The following is a 24,037-nucleotide window of genomic DNA, read 5'->3' as shown; positions in this document are numbered from 1 at the left end:
TGATTTTCAGCAAAAAAATTTTTCTACAAATCAAACACGCACTATACCCCCTCTTTGGGAACTCTTTTGGGATGCTTTACAACATAGTTTTAACCCTGTAGATGTAGAAGTAAGAGAATTAAGTGATTTTTCGCAAAACCTGAAAACGTCAAAAAATCTAATACCCGGCCAAGCCGAAAGTGGCTGATTTTCAGCCAAAATTTTTTTTTCCACAAATCAAACACGCACTATACCTCCTCTTTGGAAACTCTTTTGGGATGCTTTCCAACACAGTTTTAACCCTCTAGATGTAGAAGTAGGAGAATTAAGTGATTTTTCGCAAAACCTGAAAACGTAAAAAATCTAATACCCGTCCAAGCCAAAAATGGCTGATTCTCAGCCAAAATTTTTTTTTCTACAAATCAAACACGCACTATACCCCCTCTTTGGGAACTCTTTTGGGATGCTTTACAACATAGTTTTAACCCTCTAGATGTAGAAGTAGGAGAATTAAGTGATTTTTCGCAAAACCTGAAAACGTCAAAAAATCTAATAACCGGCCAAGTCAAAAATGGCTGATTTTCAGCCAAATTTTTTTTTACACAAATCAAACACGCACTATACTCCCTCTTTGGGAACTCTTTTGGGATGCTTTACAACATAGTTTTAACCCTCTAGATGTAGAAGTAGGAGAATTAAGTGATTTTTCGCAAAACCTGAAAACGTCAAAAAATCTAATACCCGGCCAAGCCAAAAATGGCTGATTTTCAGCCAAAATTTTTTTTCCACAAATCAAACACGCACTATACCTCCTCTTTGGAAACTCTTTTGGGATGCTTTCCAACACAGTTTTAACCCTCTAGATGTAGAAGTAGGAGAATTAAGTGATTTTTCGCAAAACCTGAAAACGTAAAAAATCTAATACCCGGCCAAGCCAAAAATGGCTGATTCTCAGCCAAATTTTTTTTTTCTACAAATCAAACACGCACTATACCCCCTCTTTGGGAACTCTTTTGGGATGCTTTACAACATAGTTTTAACCCTCTAGATGTAGAAGTAGGAGAATTAAGTGATTTTTTGCAAAACCTGAAAACGTCAAAAAATCTAATACCCGGCCAAGCCAAAAATGGCTGATTTTCAGCCAAAATTTTTTTTTCCACAAATCAAACACGCACTATACCCCCTCTTTGGGAACTCTTTTGGGATGCTTTACAACATAGTTTTAACCCTCTAGATGGAGAAGTAGGAGAATTAAGTGATTTTTCGCAAAACCTGAAAACGTCAAAAAATCTAATACCCGGCCAAGCCAAAAATGGCTGATTTTCAGCCAAAATTTTTTTTTCCACAAATCAAACACACACGATACCCCCTCTTTGGGAACTCTTTTGGAATGCGTTACAACATAGTTTTAACCCTCTAGATGTAGAAGTAGGAGAATTAAGTGATTTTTCGCAAAACCTGAAAACATCAAAAAATCTAATACCCGGCCAAGCCAAAAATGGCTGATTTTCAGCTAAAAAATTTTTTTTCCACAAATCAAACACGCACTATACCCCCTCTTTGGGAACTCTTTTGGGATGCTTTCCAACATAGTTTTAACCCTCTAGATGTAGAAGTAGGAGAAGTAAGTGATTTTTTGCAAAACCTGAAAACGTCAAAAAATCTAATACCCGGCCAAGCCAAAAATGGCCGATTTTCAGCCAAAATTTTTTTTTCACAAATCAACCACGCACTATACCCCCTCTTTGGGAACTCTTTTGGGATGCTTTACAACATAGTTTTAACCCTCTAGATGTAGAAGTAGGAGAATTAAGTGATTTTTCGCAAAACCTGAAAACGTCAAAACATCTAATACCCAGCCAAGCCAAAAAAGGCTGATTTTCAGCCAAAAATTTTTTTTCCACAAATCAAACATGCACTATACCCCCTCTTTGGGAACTCTTTTGGGATCCTTTACAACATAGTTTTAACACTGTAGATGTAGAAGTAGGAGAATTAAGTGATTTTTCGCAAAACCTGAAAACGTCAAAAAATCTAATACCCGGCCAAGCCAAAAATGGCCGATTTTCAGCCAAATTTTTTTTTTCTACAAATCAAACACGCACTATACCCCCTCTTTGGGAACTCTTTTGGGGTGCTTTACAACATAGTTTTAACCCTCTAGATGTAGAAGTAGGAGAATTAAGTGATTTTTCGCAAAACCTGAAAACGTCAAAAAATCTAATACCCAGCCAAGCCAAAAATGGCCGATTTTCAGCCAAAATTTTTTTTTCACAAATCAACCACGCACTATACCCCCTCTTTGGGAACTCTTTTGGGATCCTTTACAACATAGTTTTAACACTGTAGATGTAGAAGTAGGAGAATTAAGTGATTTTTCGCAAAACCTGAAAACGTCAAAAAATCTAATACCCGGCCAAGCCAAAAATGGCTGATTTTTAGCCAAATTTTTTTTTTACACAAATCAAACACGCACTATACCTCCTCTTTGGAAACTCTTTTGGGATGCTTTCCAGCATAGTTTTAACCCTCTAGATGTAGAAGTAGGAGAATTAAGTGATTTTTCGCAAAACCTGAAAACGTAAAAAATCTAATACCCGGCCAAGCCAAAAATGGCTGATTTTCAGCAAAAAAATTTTTCTACAAATCAAACACGCACTATACCCCCTCTTTGGGAACTCTTTTGGGATGCTTTACAACATAGTTTTAACCCTGTAGATGTAGAAGTAAGAGAATTAAGTGATTTTTCGCAAAACCTGAAAACGTCAAAAAATCTAATACCCGGCCAAGCCGAAAGTGGCTGATTTTCAGCCAAAATTTTTTTTTCCACAAATCAAACACGCACTATACCTCCTCTTTGGAAACTCTTTTGGGATGCTTTCCAACACAGTTTTAACCCTCTAGATGTAGAAGTAGGAGAATTAAGTGATTTTTCGCAAAACCTGAAAACGTAAAAAATCTAATACCCGTCCAAGCCAAAAATGGCTGATTCTCAGCCAAAATTTTTTTTTCTACAAATCAAACACGCACTATACCCCCTCTTTGGGAACTCTTTTGGGATGCTTTACAACATAGTTTTAACCCTCTAGATGTAGAAGTAGGAGAATGAAGTGATTTTTCGCAAAACCTGAAAACGTCAAAAAATCTAATAACCGGCCAAGTCAAAAATGGCTGATTTTCAGCCAAAATTTTTTTTACACAAATCAAACACGCACTATACTCCCTCTTTGGGAACTCTTTTGGGATGCTTTACAACATAGTTTTAACCCTCTAGATGTAGAAGTAGGAGAATTAAGTGATTTTTCGCAAAACCTGAAAACGTCAAAAAATCTAATACCCGGCCAAGCCAAAAATGGCTGATTTTCAGCCAAAATTTTTTTTCCACAAATCAAACACGCACTATACCTCCTCTTTGGAAACTCTTTTGGGATGCTTTCCAACACAGTTTTAACCCTCTAGATGTAGAAGTAGGAGAATTAAGTGATTTTTCGCAAAACCTGAAAACGTAAAAAATCTAATACCCGGCCAAGCCAAAAATGGCTGATTCTCAGCCAAATTTTTTTTTTCTACAAATCAAACACGCACTATACCCCCTCTTTGGGAACTCTTTTGGGATGCTTTACAACATAGTTTTAACCCTCTAGATGTAGAAGTAGGAGAATTAAGTGATTTTTCGCAAAACCTGAAAACGTCAAAAAATCTAATACCCGGCCAAGCCAAAAATGGCTGATTTTCAGCCAAAATTTTTTTTTCCACAAATCAAACACGCACTATACCCCCTCTTTGGGAACTCTTTTGGGATGCTTTACAACATAGTTTTAACCCTCTAGATGGAGAAGTAGGAGAATTAAGTGATTTTTCGCAAAACCTGAAAACGTCAAAAAATCTAATACCCGGCCAAGCCAAAAATGGCTGATTTTCAGCCAAAATTTTTTTTTCCACAAATCAAACACACACGATACCCCCTCTTTGGGAACTCTTTTGGAATGCGTTACAACATAGTTTTAACCCTCTAGATGTAGAAGTAGGAGAATTAAGTGATTTTTCGCAAAACCTGAAAACATCAAAAAATCTAATACCCGGCCAAGCCAAAAATGGCTGATTTTCAGCTAAAAATTTTTTTTTCCACAAATCAAACACGCACTATACCCCCTCTTTGGGAACTCTTTTGGGATGCTTTCCAACATAGTTTTAACCCTCTAGATGTAGAAGTAGGAGAATTAAGTGATTTTTTGCAAAACCTGAAAACGTCAAAAAATCTAATACCCGGCCAAGCCAAAAATGGCCGATTTTCAGCCAAAATTTTTTTTTCACAAATCAACCACGCACTATACCCCCTCTTTGGGAACTCTTTTGGGATGCTTTACAACATAGTTGTAACCCTCTAGATGTAGAAGTAGGAGAATTAAGTGATTTTTCGCAAAACCTGAAAACGTCAAAACATCTAATACCCAGCCAAGCCAAAAAAGGCTGATTTTCAGCCAAAATTTTTTTTTCCACAAATCAAACATGCACTATACCCCCTCTTTGGGAACTCTTTTGGGATCCTTTACAACATAGTTTTAACACTGTAGATGTAGAAGTAGGAGAATTAAGTGATTTTTCGCAAAACCTGAAAACGTCAAAAAATCTAATACCCGGCCAAGCCAAAAATGGCCGATTTTCAGCCAAAATTTTTTTTCTCACAAATCAAACACGCACTATACCCCCTCTTTGGGAACTCTTTTGGGATGCTTTCCAACATAGTTTTAACCCTCTAGATGTAGAAGTAGGAGAATTAAGTGATTTTTCGCAAAACCTGAAAACGTCAAAAAATCTAATACCCGGCCAAGCCAAAAATGGCTGATTTTTAGCCAAAATTTTTTTTTACACAAATCAAACACGCACTATACCTCCTCTTTGGAAACTCTTTTGGGATGCTTTCCAACATAGTTTTAACCCTCTAGATGTAGAAGTAGGAGAATTAAGTGATTTTTCGCAAAACCTGAAAACGTAAAAAATCTAATACCCGGCCAAGCCAAAAATGGCTGATTTTCAGCCAAAATTTTTTTTCTACAAATCAAACACGCACTATACCCCCTCTTTGGGAACTCTTTTGGGATGCTTTACAACATAGTTTTAACCCTCTAGATGTAGAAGTAGGAGAATTAAGTGATTTTTCGCAAAACCTGAAAACGTCAAAAAATCTAATAACCGGCCAAGCCAAAAATGGCTAATTTTCAGCCAAAATTTTTTTTTCCACAAATCAAACACGCACTATACCCCCTCTTTGGTAACTCTTTTGGGATGCTTTCCAACATATTTTTAACCCTCTAGATGTAGAAGTAGGAGAATTAAGTGATTTTTCGCAAAACCTGAAAACGTCAAAAAATCTAATAACCGGCCAAGCCAAAAATGGCTGATTTTCAGCCAAAATTTTTTTTTCCACAAATCAAACACGCACTATACCCCCTCTTTGGTAACTCTTTTGGGATGCTTTCCAACATAGTTTTAACCCTCTAGATGTAGAAGTAGGAGAATTAAGTGATTTTTCGCAAAACCTGAAAACGTCAAAAAATCTAATACCCGGCCAAGCCAAAAAAGGCTGATTTTCAGCCAAAATTTTTTTTTCCACAAATCAAACATGCACTATACCCCCTCTTTGGGAACTCTTTTGGGATGCTTTACAACATAGTTTTAACCCTGTAGATGTAGAAGTAGGAGAATTAAGTGATTTTTCGCAAAACCTGAAAACGTCAAAAAATCTAATACCCGGCCAAGCCAAAAATGACTGATTTTCAGCCAAAAAATTTTTTTCCACAAATCAAACACGCACTATACCCCCTCTTTGGGAACTCTTTTGGGAAGCTTTCCAACATAGTTTTAACCCTCTGGATGTAGAAGTAGGAGAATTCAGTGATTTTTCGCAAAACCTGAAAATGTCAAAAAAATGTAATACCCGGCCAAGCCAAAAATGGCTGATTTTCAGCCCCAAATTTATTTTCCACAAATCAAACACGCACTAAACCCCCTCTTTGGGAACTCTTTTGGGATGCTTTACAACATAGTTTTAACACTCTAGATGTAGAAGTAGGAGAATTAAGTGATTTTTCGTAAAACCTGAAAACGTCAAAAAATCTAATACCCAGCCAAGCCAAAAAAGGCTGATTTTCAGCCAAATTTTTTTTTTCCACAAATCAAACATGCACTATACCCCCTCTTTGGGAACTCTTTTGGGATTCTTTACAACATAGTTTTAACCCTCTAGATGTAGAAGTAGGAGAATTAAGTGATTTTTCGCAAAACCTGAAAACGTTAAAAAATCTAATACCCGGCCAAGCCAAAAAAGGCTGATTTTCAGCCAAATTTTTTTTTTCCATAAATCAAACATGCACTATACCCCCTCTTTGGGAACTCTTTTGGGATGCTTACAACATAGTTTTAACCCTGTAGATGTAGAAGTAGGAGAATTAAGTGATTTTTCGCAAAACCTGAAAAAGTCAAAAAATGTAATACCCGGCCAAGCCAAAAATGGCCGATTTTCAGCCAAAATTTGTTTTTTCCACAAATCAAACACGTACTATACCCCCTCTTTGGGAACTCTTTTGGGATGCTTTCCAACATAGTTTTAACCCTCTAGATGTAGAAGTAGGAGAATTAAGTGATTTTTTGCAAAACCTGAAAACGTCAAAAAATCTAATAACTGGCCAAGCCAAAAATGGCCGATTTTCAGCCAAATACTTTTTTTCCACAAATCAAACACGCACTATACCCCCTCTTTGGGAACTCTTTTGGGATGCTTTACAACATAGATTTAACCCTCTAGATGTAGAAGTAGGAGAATTAAGTGATTTTTCGCAAAACCTGAAAAAGTCAAAAAATGTAATACCCGGCCAAGCCAAAAATGGCTGATTTTCAGCCAAAATTTGTTTTTTCCACAAATCAAACACGCACTATACCCCCTCTTTGGGAACTCTTTTGGGATGCTTTCCAACATAGTTTTAACCCTCTAGATGTAGAAGTAGGAGAATTAAGTGATTTTTCGCAAAACCTGAAAACGTCCAAAAATCTAATACCCGGCCAAGCCAAAAATGGCTGATTTTCAGCCAAAAATTTTTTTCCACAAATCAAACACGCACTATACCCCCTCTTTGGAAACTCTTTTGGGATGCTTTCCAACATAGTTTTAACCCTCTAGATGTAGAAGTAGGAGAATTAAGTGATTTTTCGCAAAACCTGAAAACGTCAAAAAATCTAATACCCAGCCAAGCCAAAAAAGGCTGATTTTCAGCCAAAAATTTTTTTTCCACAAATCAAACATGCACTATACCCCCTCTTTGGGAACTCTTTTGGGATTCTTTACAACATAGTTTTAACCCTCTAGATGTAGAAGTAGGAGAATTAAGTGATTTTTCGCAAAATCTGAAAACGTCAAAAAATCTAATAACCGGCCAAGCCAAAAATGGCTGATTTTCAGCCAAAATTTTTTTTCCACAAATCAAACACGCACTATACCCCCTCTTTGGTAACTCTTTTGGGATGCTTTCCAACATATTTTTAACCCTCTAGATGTAGAAGTAGGAGAATTAAGTGATTTTTCGCAAAACCTGAAAACGTCAAAAAATCTAATAACCGGCCAAGCCAAAAATGGCTGATTTTCAGCCAAAATTTTTTTTTCCACAAATCAAACACGCACTATACCCCCTCTTTGGTAACTCTTTTGGGATGCTTTCCAACATAGTTTTAACCCTCTAGATGTAGAAGTAGGAGAATTAAGTGATTTTTCGCAAAACCTGAAAACGTCAAAAAATCTAATACCCGGCCAAGCCAAAAAAGGCTGATTTTCAGCCAAAATTTTTTTTTCCACAAATCAAACATGCACTATACCCCCTCTTTGGGAACTCTTTTGGGATGCTTTACAACATAGTTTTAACCCTGTAGATGTAGAAGTAGGAGAATTAAGTGATTTTTCGCAAAACCTGAAAACGTCAAAAAATCTAATACCCGGCCAAGCCAAAAATGACTGATTTTCAGCCAAAATTTTTTTTTCCACAAATCAAACACGCACTATACCCCCTCTTTGGGAACTCTTTTGGGAAGCTTTCCAACATAGTTTTAACCCTCTGGATGTAGAAGTAGGAGAATTCAGTGATTTTTCGCAAAACCTGAAAATGTCAAAAAAATCTAATACCCGGCCAAGCCAAAAATGGCTGATTTTCAGCCCCAAATTTATTTTCCACAAATCAAACACGCACTAAACCCCCTCTTTGGGAACTCTTTTGGGATGCTTTACAACATAGTTTTAACACTCTAGATGTAGAAGTAGGAGAATTAAGTGATTTTTCGTAAAACCTGAAAACGTCAAAAAATCTAATACCCAGCCAAGCCAAAAAAGGCTGATTTTCAGCCAAATTTTTTTTTTCCACAAATCAAACATGCACTATACCCCCTCTTTGGGAACTCTTTTGGGATTCTTTACAACATAGTTTTAACCCTCTAGATGTAGAAGTAGGAGAATTAAGTGATTTTTCGCAAAACCTGAAAACATTAAAAAATCTAATACCCGGCCAAGCCAAAAAAGGCTGATTTTCAGCCAAATTTTTTTTTTCCATAAATCAAACATGCACTATACCCCCTCTTTGGGAACTCTTTTGGGATGCTTACAACATAGTTTTAACCCTGTAGATGTAGAAGTAGGAGAATTAAGTGATTTTTCGCAAAACCTGAAAAAGTCAAAAAATGTAATACCCGGCCAAGCCAAAAATGGCCGATTTTCAGCCAAAATTTGTTTTTTCCACAAATCAAACACGTACTATACCCCCTCTTTGGGAACTCTTTTGGGATGCTTTCCAACATAGTTTTAACCCTCTAGATGTAGAAGTAGGAGAATTAAGTGATTTTTTGCAAAACCTGAAAACGTCAAAAAATCTAATAACTGGCCAAGCCAAAAATGGCCGATTTTCAGCCAAATACTTTTTTTCCACAAATCAAACACGCACTATACCCCCTCTTTGGGAACTCTTTTGGGATGCTTTACAACATAGATTTAACCCTCTAGATGTAGAAGTAGGAGAATTAAGTGATTTTTCGCAAAACCTGAAAAAGTCAAAAAATGTAATACCCGGCCAAGCCAAAAATGGCTGATTTTCAGCCAAAATTTGTTTTTTCCACAAATCAAACACGCACTATACCCCCTCTTTGGGAACTCTTTTGGGATGCTTTCCAACATAGTTTTAACCCTCTAGATGTAGAAGTAGGAGAATTAAGTGATTTTTCGCAAAACCTGAAAACGTCAAAAAATCTAATACCCAGCCAAGCCAAAAAAGGCTGATTTTCAGCCAAAAATTTTTTTTCCACAAATCAAACATGCACTATACCCCCTCTTTGGGAACTCTTTTGGGATTCTTTACAACATAGTTTTAACCCTCTAGATGTAGAAGTAGGAGAATTAAGTGATTTTTCGCAAAACCTGAAAACGTCAAAAAATCTAATACCCGGCCAAGCCAAAAATGGCTGATATTCAGCCAAAATTTTTTTTTCCACAAATCAAACACGCACTATACCCCCTTTTTGGGAACTCTTTTGGGATGCTTTACAACATAGCTTTAACCCTCTAGATGTAGAAGTAGGAGAATTAAGTGATTTTTCGCAAAACCTGAAAACGTTAAAAAATCTAATACCCGGCCAAGCCAAAAAAGGCTGATTTTCAGCCAAATTTTTTTTTTCCATAAATCAAACATGCACTATACCCCCTCTTTGGGAACTCTTTTGGGATGCTTTACAACATAGTTTTAACCCTGTAGATGTAGAAGTAGGAGAATTAAGTGATTTTTCGCAAAACCTGAAAAAGTCAAAAAATGTAATACCCGGCCAAGCCAAAAATGGCTGATTTTCAGCCAAAATTTGTTTTTTCCACAAATCAAACACGCACTATACCCCCTCTTTGGGAACTCTTTTGGGATGCTTTCCAACATAGTTTTAACCCTCTAGATGTAGAAGAAGGAGAATTAAGTGATTTTTTGCAAAACCTGAAAACGTCAAAAAATCTAATAACTGGCCAAGCCAAAAATGGCCGATTTTCAGCCAAAAATTTTTTTTCCACAAATCAAACACGCACTATACCCCCTCTTTGGGAACTCTTTTGGGATGCTTTCCAACATAGTTTTAACCCTCTAGATGTAGAAGTAGGAGAATTAAGTGATTTTTCGCAAAACCTGAAAACGTCCAAAAATCTAATACCCGGCCAAGCCAAAAGTGGCTGATTTTCAACCAAAATTTTTTTTCCACAAATCAAACACGCACTATACCCCCTCTTTGGAAACTCTTTTGGGATGCTTTCCAACATAGTTTTAACCCTCTAGATGTAGAAGTAGGAGAATTAAGTGATTTTTCGCAAAACCTGAAAACGTAAAAAATCTAATACCCGGCCAAGCCAAAACTGGCTGATTATCAGCCAAAATTTTTTTTTCTACAAATCAAACACGCACTATACCCCCTCTTTGGGAACTCTTTTGGGATGCTTTACAACATAGTTTTAACACTCTAGATGTAGAAGTAGGAGAATTAAGTGATTTTTCGTAAAACCTGAAAACGTCAAAAAATCTAATACCCAGCCAAGCCAAAAAAGGCTGATTTTCAGCCAAATTTTTTTTTTCCACAAATCAAACATGCACTATACCCCCTCTTTGGGAACTCTTTTGGGATTCTTTACAACATAGTTTTAACCCTCTAGATGTAGAAGTAGGAGAATTAAGTGATTTTTCGCAAAACCTGAAAACATTAAAAAATCTAATACCCGGCCAAGCCAAAAAAGGCTGATTTTCAGCCAAATTTTTTTTTTCCATAAATCAAACATGCACTATACCCCCTCTTTGGGAACTCTTTTGGGATGCTTACAACATAGTTTTAACCCTGTAGATGTAGAAGTAGGAGAATTAAGTGATTTTTCGCAAAACCTGAAAAAGTCAAAAAATGTAATACCCGGCCAAGCCAAAAATGGCCGATTTTCAGCCAAAATTTGTTTTTTCCACAAATCAAACACGTACTATACCCCCTCTTTGGGAACTCTTTTGGGATGCTTTCCAACATAGTTTTAACCCTCTAGATGTAGAAGTAGGAGAATTAAGTGATTTTTTGCAAAACCTGAAAACGTCAAAAAATCTAATAACTGGCCAAGCCAAAAATGGCCGATTTTCAGCCAAATACTTTTTTTCCACAAATCAAACACGCACTATACCCCCTCTTTGGGAACTCTTTTGGGATGCTTTACAACATAGATTTAACCCTCTAGATGTAGAAGTAGGAGAATTAAGTGATTTTTCGCAAAACCTGAAAAAGTCAAAAAATGTAATACCCGGCCAAGCCAAAAATGGCTGATTTTCAGCCAAAATTTGTTTTTTCCACAAATCAAACACGCACTATACCCCCTCTTTGGGAACTCTTTTGGGATGCTTTCCAACATAGTTTTAACCCTCTAGATGTAGAAGTAGGAGAATTAAGTGATTTTTCGCAAAACCTGAAAACGTCAAAAAATCTAATACCCAGCCAAGCCAAAAAAGGCTGATTTTCAGCCAAAAAATTTTTTTCCACAAATCAAACATGCACTATACCCCCTCTTTGGGAACTCTTTTGGGATTCTTTACAACATAGTTTTAACCCTCTAGATGTAGAAGTAGGAGAATTAAGTGATTTTTCGCAAAACCTGAAAACGTCAAAAAATCTAATACCCGGCCAAGCCAAAAATGGCTGATATTCAGCCAAAATTTTTTTTTCCACAAATCAAACACGCACTATACCCCCTTTTTGGGAACTCTTTTGGGATGCTTTACAACATAGCTTTAACCCTCTAGATGTAGAAGTAGGAGAATTAAGTGATTTTTCGCAAAACCTGAAAACGTTAAAAAATCTAATACCCGGCCAAGCCAAAAAAGGCTGATTTTCAGCCAAATTTTTTTTTTCCATAAATCAAACATGCACTATACCCCCTCTTTGGGAACTCTTTTGGGATGCTTTACAACATAGTTTTAACCCTGTAGATGTAGAAGTAGGAGAATTAAGTGATTTTTCGCAAAACCTGAAAAAGTCAAAAAATCTAATACCCGGCCAAGCCAAAAATGGCTGATTTTCAGCCAAAATTTGTTTTTTCCACAAATCAAACACGCACTATACCCCCTCTTTGGGAACTCTTTTGGGATGCTTTCCAACATAGTTTTAACCCTCTAGATGTAGAAGAAGGAGAATTAAGTGATTTTTTGCAAAACCTGAAAACGTCAAAAAATCTAATAACTGGCCAAGCCAAAAATGGCCGATTTTCAGCCAAAAATTTTTTTTCCACAAATCAAACACGCACTATACCCCCTCTTTGGGAACTCTTTTGGGATGCTTTCCAACATAGTTTTAACCCTCTAGATGTAGAAGTAGGAGAATTAAGTGATTTTTCGCAAAACCTGAAAACGTCCAAAAATCTAATACCCGGCCAAGCCAAAAGTGGCTGATTTTCAACCAAAATTTTTTTTCCACAAATCAAACACGCACTATACCCCCTCTTTGGAAACTCTTTTGGGATGCTTTCCAACATAGTTTTAACCCTCTAGATGTAGAAGTAGGAGAATTAAGTGATTTTTCGCAAAACCTGAAAACGTAAAAAATCTAATACCCGGCCAAGCCAAAACTGGCTGATTATCAGCCAAAATTTTTTTTTCTACAAATCAAACACGCACTATACCCCCTCTTTGGGAACTCTTTTGGGATGCTTTACAACATAGTTTTAACCCTCTAGATGTAGAAGTAGGAGAATTAAGTGATTTTTCGCAAAACCTGAAAACGTCAAAAAATCTAATAACCGGCCAAGCCAAAAATGGCTGATTTTCAGCCAAAATTTTTTTTGCCACAAATCAAACACGCACTATACCCCCTCTTTGGGAACTCTTTTGGGATGCTTTCCAACATAGTTTTAACCCTCTAGATGTAGAAGTAGGAGAATTAAGTGATTTTTCGCAAAACCTGAAAACGTCAAAAAATCTAATACCCGGCCAAGCCAAAAAAGGCTGATTTTCAGCCAAAATTTTTTTTTCAACAAATCAAACATGCACTATACCCCCTCTTTGGGAACTCTTTTGGGATGCTTTACAACATAGTTTTAACCCTGTAGATGTAGAAGTAGGAGAATTAAGTGATTTTTCGCAAAACCTGAAAACGTCAAAAAATCTAATACCCGGCCAAGCCAAAAATGGCTGATTTTCAGCCAAAATTTTTTTTTCCACAAATCAAACACGCACTATACCCCCTCTTTGGGAACTCTTTTGGGATGCTTTACAACATAGTTTTAACCCTCTAGATGTAGAAGTAGGAGAATTAAGTGATTTTTCGCAAAACCTGAAAACGTCAAAAAATCTAATACCCGGCCAAGCCAAAAATGGCTGATTTTCAGCCAAAAAATTTTTTCCACAAATCAAACACGCACTATACCCCCTCTTTGGAAACTCTTTTGGGATGCTTTCCAACATAGTTTTAACCCTCTAGATGTAGAAGTAGGAGAATTAAGTGATTTTTCGCAAAACCTGAAAACGTCAAAAAATCTAATACCCAGCCAAGCCAAAAAAGGCTGATTTTCAGCCAAAATTTTTTTTTCCACAAATCAAACACGCACTATACCCCCTCTTTGGGAACTCTTTTGGGATTCTTTACAACATAGTTTTAACCCTCTAGATGTAGAAGTAGGAGAATTAAGTGATTTTTCGCAAAACCTGAAAACGTCAAAAAATCTAATACCCGGCCAAGCCAAAAATGGCTGATATTCAGCCAAAAATTTTTTTTCCACAAATCAAACACGCACTATACCCCCTCTTTGGGAACTCTTTTGGGATGCTTTACAACATAGTTTTAACCCTCTAGATGTAGAAGTAGGAGAATTAAGTGATTTTTCGCAAAACCTGAAAACGTCAAAAAATCTAATACCCGGCCAAGCCAAAAAAGGCTGATTTTCAGCCAAATTTTTTTTTTCCATAAATCAAACATGCACTATACCCCCTCTTTGGGAACTCTTTTGGGATGCTTTACAACATAGTTTTAACCCTGTAGATGTAGAAGTAGGAGAATTAAGTGATTTTTCGCAAAACCTGAAAAAGTCAAAAAATGTAATACCCGGCCAAGCCAAAAATGGCTGATTTTCAGCCAAAATTTGTTTTTTCCACAAATCAAACACGCACTATACCCCCTCTTTGGGAACTCTTTTGGGATGCTTTCCAACATAGTTTTAACCCTCTAGATGTAGAAGTAGGAGAATTAAGTGATTTTTTGCAAAACCTGAAAACGTCAAAAAATCTAATAACTGGCCAAGCCAAAAATGGCGGATTTTCAGCCAAAATTTTTTTTCCACAAATCAAACACGCACTATACCCCCTCTTTGGGAACTCTTTTGGGATGCTTTCCAACATAGATTTAACCCTCTAGATGTAGAAGTAGGAGAATTAAGTGATTTTTCGCAAAACCTGAAAACGTCCAAAAATCTAATACCCGGCCAAGCCAAAAATGGCTGATTTTCAGCCAAAATTTTTTTTCCACAAATCAAACACGCACTATACCCCCTCTTTGGAAACTCTTTTGGGATGCTTTCCAACATAGTTTTAACCCTCTAGATGTAGAAGTAGGAGAATTAAGTGATTTTTCGCAAAACCTGAAAACGTAAAAAATCTAATACCCGGCCAAGCCAAAACTGGCTGATTTTTAGCCAAAATTTTTTTTTCTACAAATCAAACACGCACTATACCCCCTCTTTGGGAACTCTTTTGGGATGCTTTACAACATAGTTTTAACCCTCTAGATGTAGAAGTAGGAGAATTAAGTGATTTTTCGCAAAACCTGAAAACGTCAAAAAATCTAATACCCGGCCAAGCCAAAAAAGGCTGATTTTCAGCCAAAATTTTTTTTTCCACAAATCAAACATGCACTATACCCCCTCTTTGGGAACTCTTTTGGGATGCTTTACAACATAGTTTTAACCCTGTAGATGTAGAAGTAGGAGAATTAAGTGATTTTTCGCAAAACCTGAAAACGTCAAAAAATCTAATACCCGGCCAAGCCAAAAATGGCTGATTTTCAGCCAAAATTTTTTTTTCCACAAATCAAACACGCACTATACCCCCTCTTTGGGAACTCTTTTGGGATGCTTTACAACATAGTTTTAACCCTCTAGATGTAGAAGTAGGAGAATTAAGTGATTTTTCGCAAAACCTGAAAACGTCAAAAAATCTAATACCCAGCCAAGCCAAAAAAGGCTGATTTTCAGCCAAAATTTTTTTTTCCACAAATCAAACATGCACTATACCCCCTCTTTGGGAACTCTTTTGGGATGCTTTCCAACATAGTTTTAACCCTCTAGATGTAGAAGTAGGAGAATTAAGTGATTTTTCGCAAAACCTGAAAACGTCAAAAAATCTAATACCCGGCCAAGCCAAAAATGGCTGATTTTCAGCCAAAATTTTTTTTTCCACAAATCAAACACGCACTATACCCCCTCTATGGGATCTCTTTTGGGATGCTTTACAACATAGTTTTAACCCTCTAGATGTAGAAGTAGGAGAATTAAGTGATTTTTCGCAAAACCTGAAAACGTCAAAAAATCTAATACCCAGCCAAGCCAAAAAAGGCTGATTTTCAGCCAAAATTTTTTTTTCCACAAATCAAACATGCACTATACCCCCTCTTTGGGAACTCTTTTGGGATGCTTTCCAACATAGTTTTAACCCTGTAGATGTAGAAGTAGGAGAATTAAGTGATTTTTCGCAAAACCTGAAAACGTCAAAAAATCTAATACCCGGCCAAGCCAAAAATGGCTGATTTTCAGCCAAAATTTTTTTTTCCACAAATCAAACACGCACTATACCCCCTCTTTGGTAACTCTTTTGGGATGCTTTACAACATAGTTTTAACCCTGTAGATGTAGAAGTAGGAGAATTAAGTGATTTTTCGCAAAACCTGAAAACGTCAAAAAATCTAATACCCGGCCAAGCCAAAAATGGCTGATTTTCAGCCAAAATTTTTTTTTCCACAAATCAAACACGCACTATACCCCCTCTTTGGGAACTCTTTTGGGATGCTTTACAACATAGTTTTAACCCTCTAGATGTAGAAGTAGGAGAATTAAGTGATTTTTCGCAAAACCTGAAAACGTCAAAAAATCTAATACCCAGCCAAGCCAAAAAAGGCTGATTTTCAGCCAAAATTTTTTTTTCCACAAATCAAACATGCACTATACCCCCTCTTTGGGAACTCTTTTGGGATGCTTTACAACATAGTTTTAACCCTCTAGATGTAGAAGTAGGAGAATTAAGTGATTTTTCGCAAAACCTGAAAACGTCAAAAAATCTAATACCCGGCCAAGCCAAAAATGGCCGATTTTCAGCCAAAATTTTATTTCTCACAAATCAAACACGCACTATACCCCCTCTTTGGGAACTCTTTTGGGATGCTTTACAACATAGTTTTAACCCTCTAGATGTAGAAGTAGGAGAATTAAGTGATTTTTCGCAAAACCTGAAAACGTCAAAAAATCTAATACCCGGCCAAGCCAAAAATGGCCGATTTTCAGCCAAAATGTTTTTTTTGCACAAATCAAACACGCACTATACCTCCTCTTTGGAAACTCTTTTGGGATGCTTTCCAACATAGTTTTAACCCTCTAGATGTAGAAGTTGGAGAATTAAGTGATTTTTCGCAAAACCTGAAAACGTCAAAAAATCTAATACCCGGCCAAGCCAAAAATGGCTGATTTTCAGCCAAAATGTTTTTTTTCTACAAATCAAACAAGCACTATACCCCCTCTTTGGGAACTCTTTTGGGATGCTTTACAACATAGTTTTAACCCTCTAGATGTAGAAGTAGGAGAATTAAGTGATTTTTCGTAAAACCTGAAAACGTCAAAAAATCTAATACCCGGCCAAGCCAAAAATGGCTGATATTCAGCCAAAAATTTTTATTCCACAAATCAAACACGCACTATACCCCCTTTTTGGGAACTCTTTTGGAATGGTTTACAACATAGTTTTAACCCTCTAGATGTAGAAGTAGGAGAATTAAGTGATTTTTCGCAAAACCTGAAAACGTTAAAAAATCTAATACCCGGCCAAGCCAAAAAAGGCTGATTTTCAGCCAAATTTTTTTTTTCCATAAATCAAACAGGCACTATACCCCCTCTTTGGGAACTCTTTTGGGATGCTTTACAACATAGTTTTAACCCTCTAGATGTAGAAGTAGGAGAATTAAGTGATTTTTCGCAAAACCTGAAAACGTTAAAAAATGTAATTCCCGGCCAAGCCAAAAATGGCTGATTTTCAGCCAAAATTTGTTTTTTCCACAAATCAAACACGCACTATACCCCCTCTTTGGGAACTCTTTTGGGATGCTTTCCAACATAGTTTTAACCCTCTAGATGTAGAAGTAGGAGAATTAAGTGATTTTTTGCAAAACCTGAAAACGTCAAAAAATCTAATAACTGGCCAAGCCAAAAATGGCCGATTTTCAGCCAAAATTTTTTTTTCCGCAAATCAAACACGCACTATACCCCCTCTTTGGGAACTCTTTTGGGATGCTTTCCAACATAGATTTAACCCTCTAGATGTAGAAGTAGGAGAATTAAGTGATTTTTCGCAAAACCTGAAAACGTCCAAAAATCTAATACCCGGCCAAGCCAAAAATGGCTGATTTTCAGCCAAAATTTTTTTTCCACAAATCAAACACGCACTATACCCCCTCTTTGGAAACTCTTTTGGGATGCTTTCCAACATAGTTTTAACCCTCTAGATGTAGAAGTAGGAGAATTAAGTGATTTTTCGCAAAACCTGAAAACGTCAAAAAATCTAATACCCGGCCAAGCCAAAAATGGCTGATATTCAGCCAAAAATTTTTTTTCCACAAATCAAACACGCACTATACCCCCTTTTTGGGAACTCTTTTGGGATGCTTTACAACATAGTTTTAACCCTCTAGATGTAGAAGTAGGAGAATTAAGTGATTTTTCGCAAAACCTGAAAACGTTAAAAAATCTAATACCCGGCCAAGCCAAAAAAGGCTGATTTTCAGCCAAATTTTTTTTTTCCATAAATCAAACAGGCACTATACCCCCTCTTTGGGAACTCTTTTGGGATGCTTTACAACATAGTTTTAACCCTGTAGATGTAGAAGTAGGAGAATTAAGTGATTTTTCGCAAAACCTGAAAAAGTCAAAAAATGTAATACCCGGCCAAGCCAAAAATGGCTGATTTTCAGCCAAAATTTGTTTTTTCCACAAATCAAACACGCACTATACCCCCTCTTTGGGAACTCTTTTGGGATGCTTTCCAACATAGTTTTAACCCTCTAGATGTAGAAGTAGGAGAATTAAGTGATTTTTTGCAAAACCTGAAAACGTCAAAAAATCTAATAACTGGCCAAGCCAAAAATGGCCGATTTTCAGCCAAAATTTTTTTTTCCGCAAATCAAACACGCACTATACCCCCTCTTTGGGAACTCTTTTGGGATGCTTTCCAACATGGATTTAACCCTCTAGATGTAGAAGTAGGAGAATTAAGTGATTTTTCGCAAAACCTGAAAACGTCCAAAAATCTAATACCCGGCCAAGCCAAAAATGGCTGATTTTCAGCCAAAAATTTTTTTCCACAAATCAAACACGCACTATACCCCCTCATTGGAAACTCTTTTGGGATGCTTTCCAACATAGTTTTAACCCTCTAGATGTAGAAGTAGGAGAATTAAGTGATTTTTCGCAAAACCTGAAAACGTCAAAAAATCTAATACCCAGCCAAGCCAAAAAAGGCTGATTTTCAGCCAAAATTTTTTTTTCCACAAATCAAACATGCACTATACCCCCTCTTTGGGAACTCTTTTGGGAATCTTTACAACATAGTTTTAACCCTCTAGATGTAGAAGTAGGAGAATTAAGTGATTTTTTGCAAAACCTGAAAACGTCAAAAAATCTAATACCCGGCCAAGCCAAAAATGGCTGATATTCAGCCAAAATTTTTTTTTCCACAAATCAAACACGCACTATACCCCCTTTTTGGGAACTCTTTTGGGATGCTTTACAACATAGTTTTAACCCTCTAGATGTAGAAGTAGGAGAATTAAGTGATTTTTCGCAAAACCTGAAAACGTTAAAAAATCTAATACCCGGCCAAGCCAAAAAAGGCTGATTTTCAGCCAAATTTTTTTTTTCCATAAATCAAACAGGCACTATACCCCCTCTTTGGGAACTCTTTTGGGATGCTTTACAGCATAGTTTTAACCCTGTAGATGTAGAAGTAGGAGAATTAAGTGATTTTTCGCAAAACCTGAAAAAGTCAAAAAATGTAATACCCGGCCAAGCCAAAAATGGCTGATTTTCAGCCAAAATTTGTTTTTTCCACAAATCAAACACGCACTATACCCCCTCTTTGGGAACTCTTTTGGGATGCTTTCCAACATAGTTTTAACCCTCTAGATGTAGAAGTAGGAGAATTAAGTGATTTTTTGCAAAACCTGAAAACGTCAAAAAATCTAATAACTGGCCAAGCCAAAAATGGCCGATTTTCAGCCAAAATTTTTTTTTCTGCAAATCAAACACGCACTATACCCCCTCTTTGGGAACTCTTTTGGGATGCTTTCCAACATAGATTTAACCCTCTAGATGTAGAAGTAGGAGAATTAAGTGATGTTTCGTAAAACCTGAAAACGTCCAAAAATCTAATACCCGGCCAAGCCAAAAATGGCTGATTTTCAGCCAAAATTTTTTTTCCACAAATCAAACACGCACTATACCCCCTCTTTGGAAACTCTTTTGGGATGCTTTCCAACATAGTTTTAACCCTCTAGATGTAGAAGTAGGAGAATTAAGTGATTTTTCGTAAAACCTGAAAACGTCAAAAAATCTAATACCCGGCCAAGCCAAAAATGGCTGATATTCAGCCAAAAATTTTTTTTCCACAAATCAAACACGCACTATACCCCCTTTTTGGGAACTCTTTTGGGATGCTTTACAACATAGTTTTAACCCTCTAGATGTAGAAGTAGGAGAATTAAGTGATTTTTCGCAAAACCTGAAAACGTCAAAAAATCTAATACCCAGCCAAGCCAAAAAAGGCTGATTTCACTGGCCAACAGTGAAAATGTGTCTGAAATGAAAATAGCTGGTTTGTAATAATTTTAGCATCCTAAAAACGAATATGTTACTTAAAAATCATTATTAGCTCTTGTTGCTGAGATACATGTCATCCCTTCACCCCCGGAGCTTTTTCCGTTTTTCCGTTTTCGTTTTTCGCTCCCCTCCTTCCCAGAGCCATAACTTTTTTATTTTTCCGTCAATTTGGCCATGTGAGGGCTTATTTTTTGCGGGACGAGTTGTACTTTTGAACGACATCATTGGTTTTACCTTGTCGTGTACTAGAAAACGGGAAAAAAATTCCAAGTGCAGTGAAATTGCAAAAAAAGTGCAATCCCACACTTGTTTTTTGCTTGCCTATTTTGCTAGGTTCACTAAATGCTAAAACTGACCTGCCATTATGATTCTCCAGGTCATTACGAGTTCATAGACACCTAACATGACTAGGTTATTTTTCACCTAAGTGGTGAAAAAAAATTCCAAACTTTGCAAAAAACAAAACAAAACAAAATTGCGCCATTTTCCGATACCCGTAGCGTCTCCATTTTTCGTGATCTGGGGTCGGGTGAGGGTTTATTTTTTGCGTGCCGAGCTGGCGTTTTTAATGATAGCATTTTGGTGCAGATACGTTCTTTTGATCGCCCGTTATTGCATTTTAATGCAATGTCGTGGCGACCAAAAAAACGTAATTCTGGCGTTCCGATTTTTTTTCTCGTTACGCCGTTTTGCGATAAGGTTAATGCTTTTTTTTTATTGCTAGATCGGGCGATTCTGAACGCGGCGATACCAAATATGTGTAGGTTGGGGTTTTTTTTATTGATTTATTTTGATTGGGGCGAAAGGGGGGTGATTTAAACTTTTATGTTTTTTTTATTTTTTTCACATTTTTAAAAACTTTTTTTTTTTACTTTTGCCATGCTTCTATAGCCTCCATGGGAGGCTAGAAGCAGGCACAGCCCGATCGGCTCTGCTATGCAGCAGTGATCATAAGATCGCTGTTACACAGCAGAATTGCAGGTGTGCTGTGAGCGCCGACCACAGGGGGGCGCTCACAGCCACCGGCAATCAGTAACCATAGAGGTCTCCAGGACCTCTATGGTTACCTTCCTGATGCATCGCCGACCCCCGATCATGTGACGGGGGTCGGCGATGCGCTCATATCCGGCCGCACGGCCGGATGCGGTAGTTAAATGCCGCTGTCTGTGTTTGACAGCGGCATTTAACTAGTTAATAGCGGCGGGTGATCGCGATTTCACCCGCCGCTATTGCGCGCACATGTCAGCTGTAAAAAACAGCTGACATGTCGCGACTTTGATGTGCGCTCACCGCCGGAGCGCACATCAAAGCGGGGGTCCCGACATGTGACATACTATACCGTCACATGTCGGGAAGGGGTTAAGATTATTATGCAGGAAAATAGGGAAATTTTGAATTTTCAACAAATGTGTATTGGTAAACCTGATTACAGACCTGTTGAACCAATGTCAGCCATTTTATTCATTGTGTCTGCATAGTTTGTACTAATTGAAGTCTCTTTCTCTTGTTGCAGTAATTTTGTGGAGAGAATTTACACTTTGAAAATGCCTCGTAAATGTGCAAATATTGTTAACAATTTTTGTTACGTGTGTGGTTATGTGACATTTGCCAACCAAAGAAGACCAATTACTCCACTTGTGAAGACTGCTTACCATCATTACTTTGGTGTAAAGGTTGGTGATCAGGAGAAGCCCTGGGCTCCACACATTTGCTGCAATAGTTGTTCAGTAAATCTGGTTGCATGGTTGAAGAATAAAGGACGTTCTATGCGTTTTGGTGTGCCAATGATTTGGAGGGAGCCAAGAAATCATGTAGACGACTGCTATTTCTGCATGGTTGCTCCTCTTCAGCATGGCATGTCAAGAAAAAAGAAGGGGACTATTGAGTACCCTAACATCCCCTCGGCTATAAGACCAGTCCCACATGGGAAAGATCTTCCCGTTCCTCGCCCTCCAAAGGAATATGTACTGGAATCAGATCAGGAGGAAGAATCGCCCGGAAGTTCATCACAAGATCTTGAATATGATTCACAGTCTGCATCAAATGAACCACATTTGCTTTCTCAGGGTGAACTCAATGATCTGATACGCGACCTGGACCTGTCGAAAGAAAAGGCAGAGCTTCTGGCTTCAAGATTAAAACAATGGAACTTTCTACTGTACAATGTTAAAGTGACTGCCTATAGGCATCGACAAAGAGATTTACATGTTTATTTTAAAAAGCAAGACAATCTCGTTTTCTGCACCAGTGTTGATGGTTTAATGTCCGCTATGAATGTTCAGTACAACCCACTAGATTGGAGACTTTTCATCGACGGTTCAAAGGTTAGTTTAAAAGCTGTACTATTGCACAATGGACATGTTCTTCCTTCCGTTCCTGTAGGCCATGCTGTTTGCATGAAAGAAACCTACAACAATATGAAACTGCTTCTGGACGCAATAAAATACAGTGACCACCAATGGAAGATCTGTGCAGACTTGAAAGTGGTTGCAATATTGTTAGGCATGCAGTTGGGATACACAAAATATTGCTGTTTCCTATGTGAGTGGGACAGCCGTGCTAGATCTTCTCACTACAATATAAAAGTGTGGCCTACAAGGGACAAAATGTGTCCTGGAATTAAGAATGTTCAACACTGTCCACTTGTTGAACGCAGTAAAATCATTCTGCCGGCGCTACACATTAAACTTGGTCTTATGAAAAATTTTGTTAAGGGAATGAACCAAGAAGGAAATGCTTTTAAGTACCTCAGAGGGAAGTTTCCACAACTCAGTGATGCTAAAGTGAAAGAAGGTGTCTTCATTGGTCCTCAAATTCGTGACCTACTTAGGGATGGAAATTTTGACGAGATCCTACAAGGCAATGAGAAGGCGGCATGGCAAGCCTTCAGAGATGTTGTACGTGGCTTCTTGGGAAACAGACGAGTTGATAACTATGTTGATATTGTGAATAACCTTCTTACGAAGTATCATAAATTAGGCTGCAACATGTCATTAAAAATACACTTTCTGGACTCTCATCTGGATTTCTTCCCGGACAATTGTGGTGCAGTAAGCGATGAGCATGGTGAGCGATTCCACCAAGATATTTTAAATATGGAACAAAGATATCAGGGCAAGTGGAATGCTTCCATGCTTGCAGACTACTGTTGGACATTAATCAGAGATGTACCAGAAGAAAACTTCAATAGACAAGCAAAAAGAAAGCGTTCTCGTGAATAGGTCTTGTCTGAACTGTTGTGTTCAGTTAATGTATTGTGTTCTTGCTATTTTAATCATATTTTAAACAATATTTCAAGTTTGAACATGACATTTGTGTGCAATTTATACTCTTGTAATGAATGCTTCTCGCTACCTACAGCACATACATCCATGGCGTGTATCTAAAAAACGAGAGCTAATTAAACAATTCTGTGGGTATATTTGAGTTTCTCAACCCAAAATTAGTAATATTTGCCTATTTTCATCAAAGAAACATAAAAAAAGTTGTTTTTTGTTGGCCTGTGTTTTCAGCCAAAAATTTTTTTCCACAAATCAAACACGCACTATACCCCCTCTTTGGGAACTCTTTTGGGAAGCTTTCCAACATAGTTTTAACCCTCTGGATGTAGAAGTAGGAGAATTCAGTGATTTTTCGCATAACCTGAAAATGTCAAAAAAATCTAATACCCGGCCAAGCCAAAAATGGCTGATTTTCAGCCCCAAATTTTTTTTCCACAAATCAAACACGCACTATACCCCCTCTTTGGGAACTCTTTTGGGATGCTTTACAACATAGTTTTAACACTCTAGATGTAGAAGTAGGAGAATTAAGTGATTTTTCGCAAAACCTGAAAAAGTCAAAAAATGTAATACCCGGCCAAGCCAAAAATGGCCGATTTTCAGCCAAAATTTGTTTTTTCCACAAATCAAA

Source organism: Ranitomeya variabilis, chromosome 3, assembly GCF_051348905.1.
Source record: "Ranitomeya variabilis isolate aRanVar5 chromosome 3, aRanVar5.hap1, whole genome shotgun sequence".
In the NCBI taxonomy this organism is placed as follows: Eukaryota; Metazoa; Chordata; class Amphibia; order Anura; family Dendrobatidae; genus Ranitomeya; species Ranitomeya variabilis.
This window is presented reverse-complemented; position numbering follows the sequence as displayed.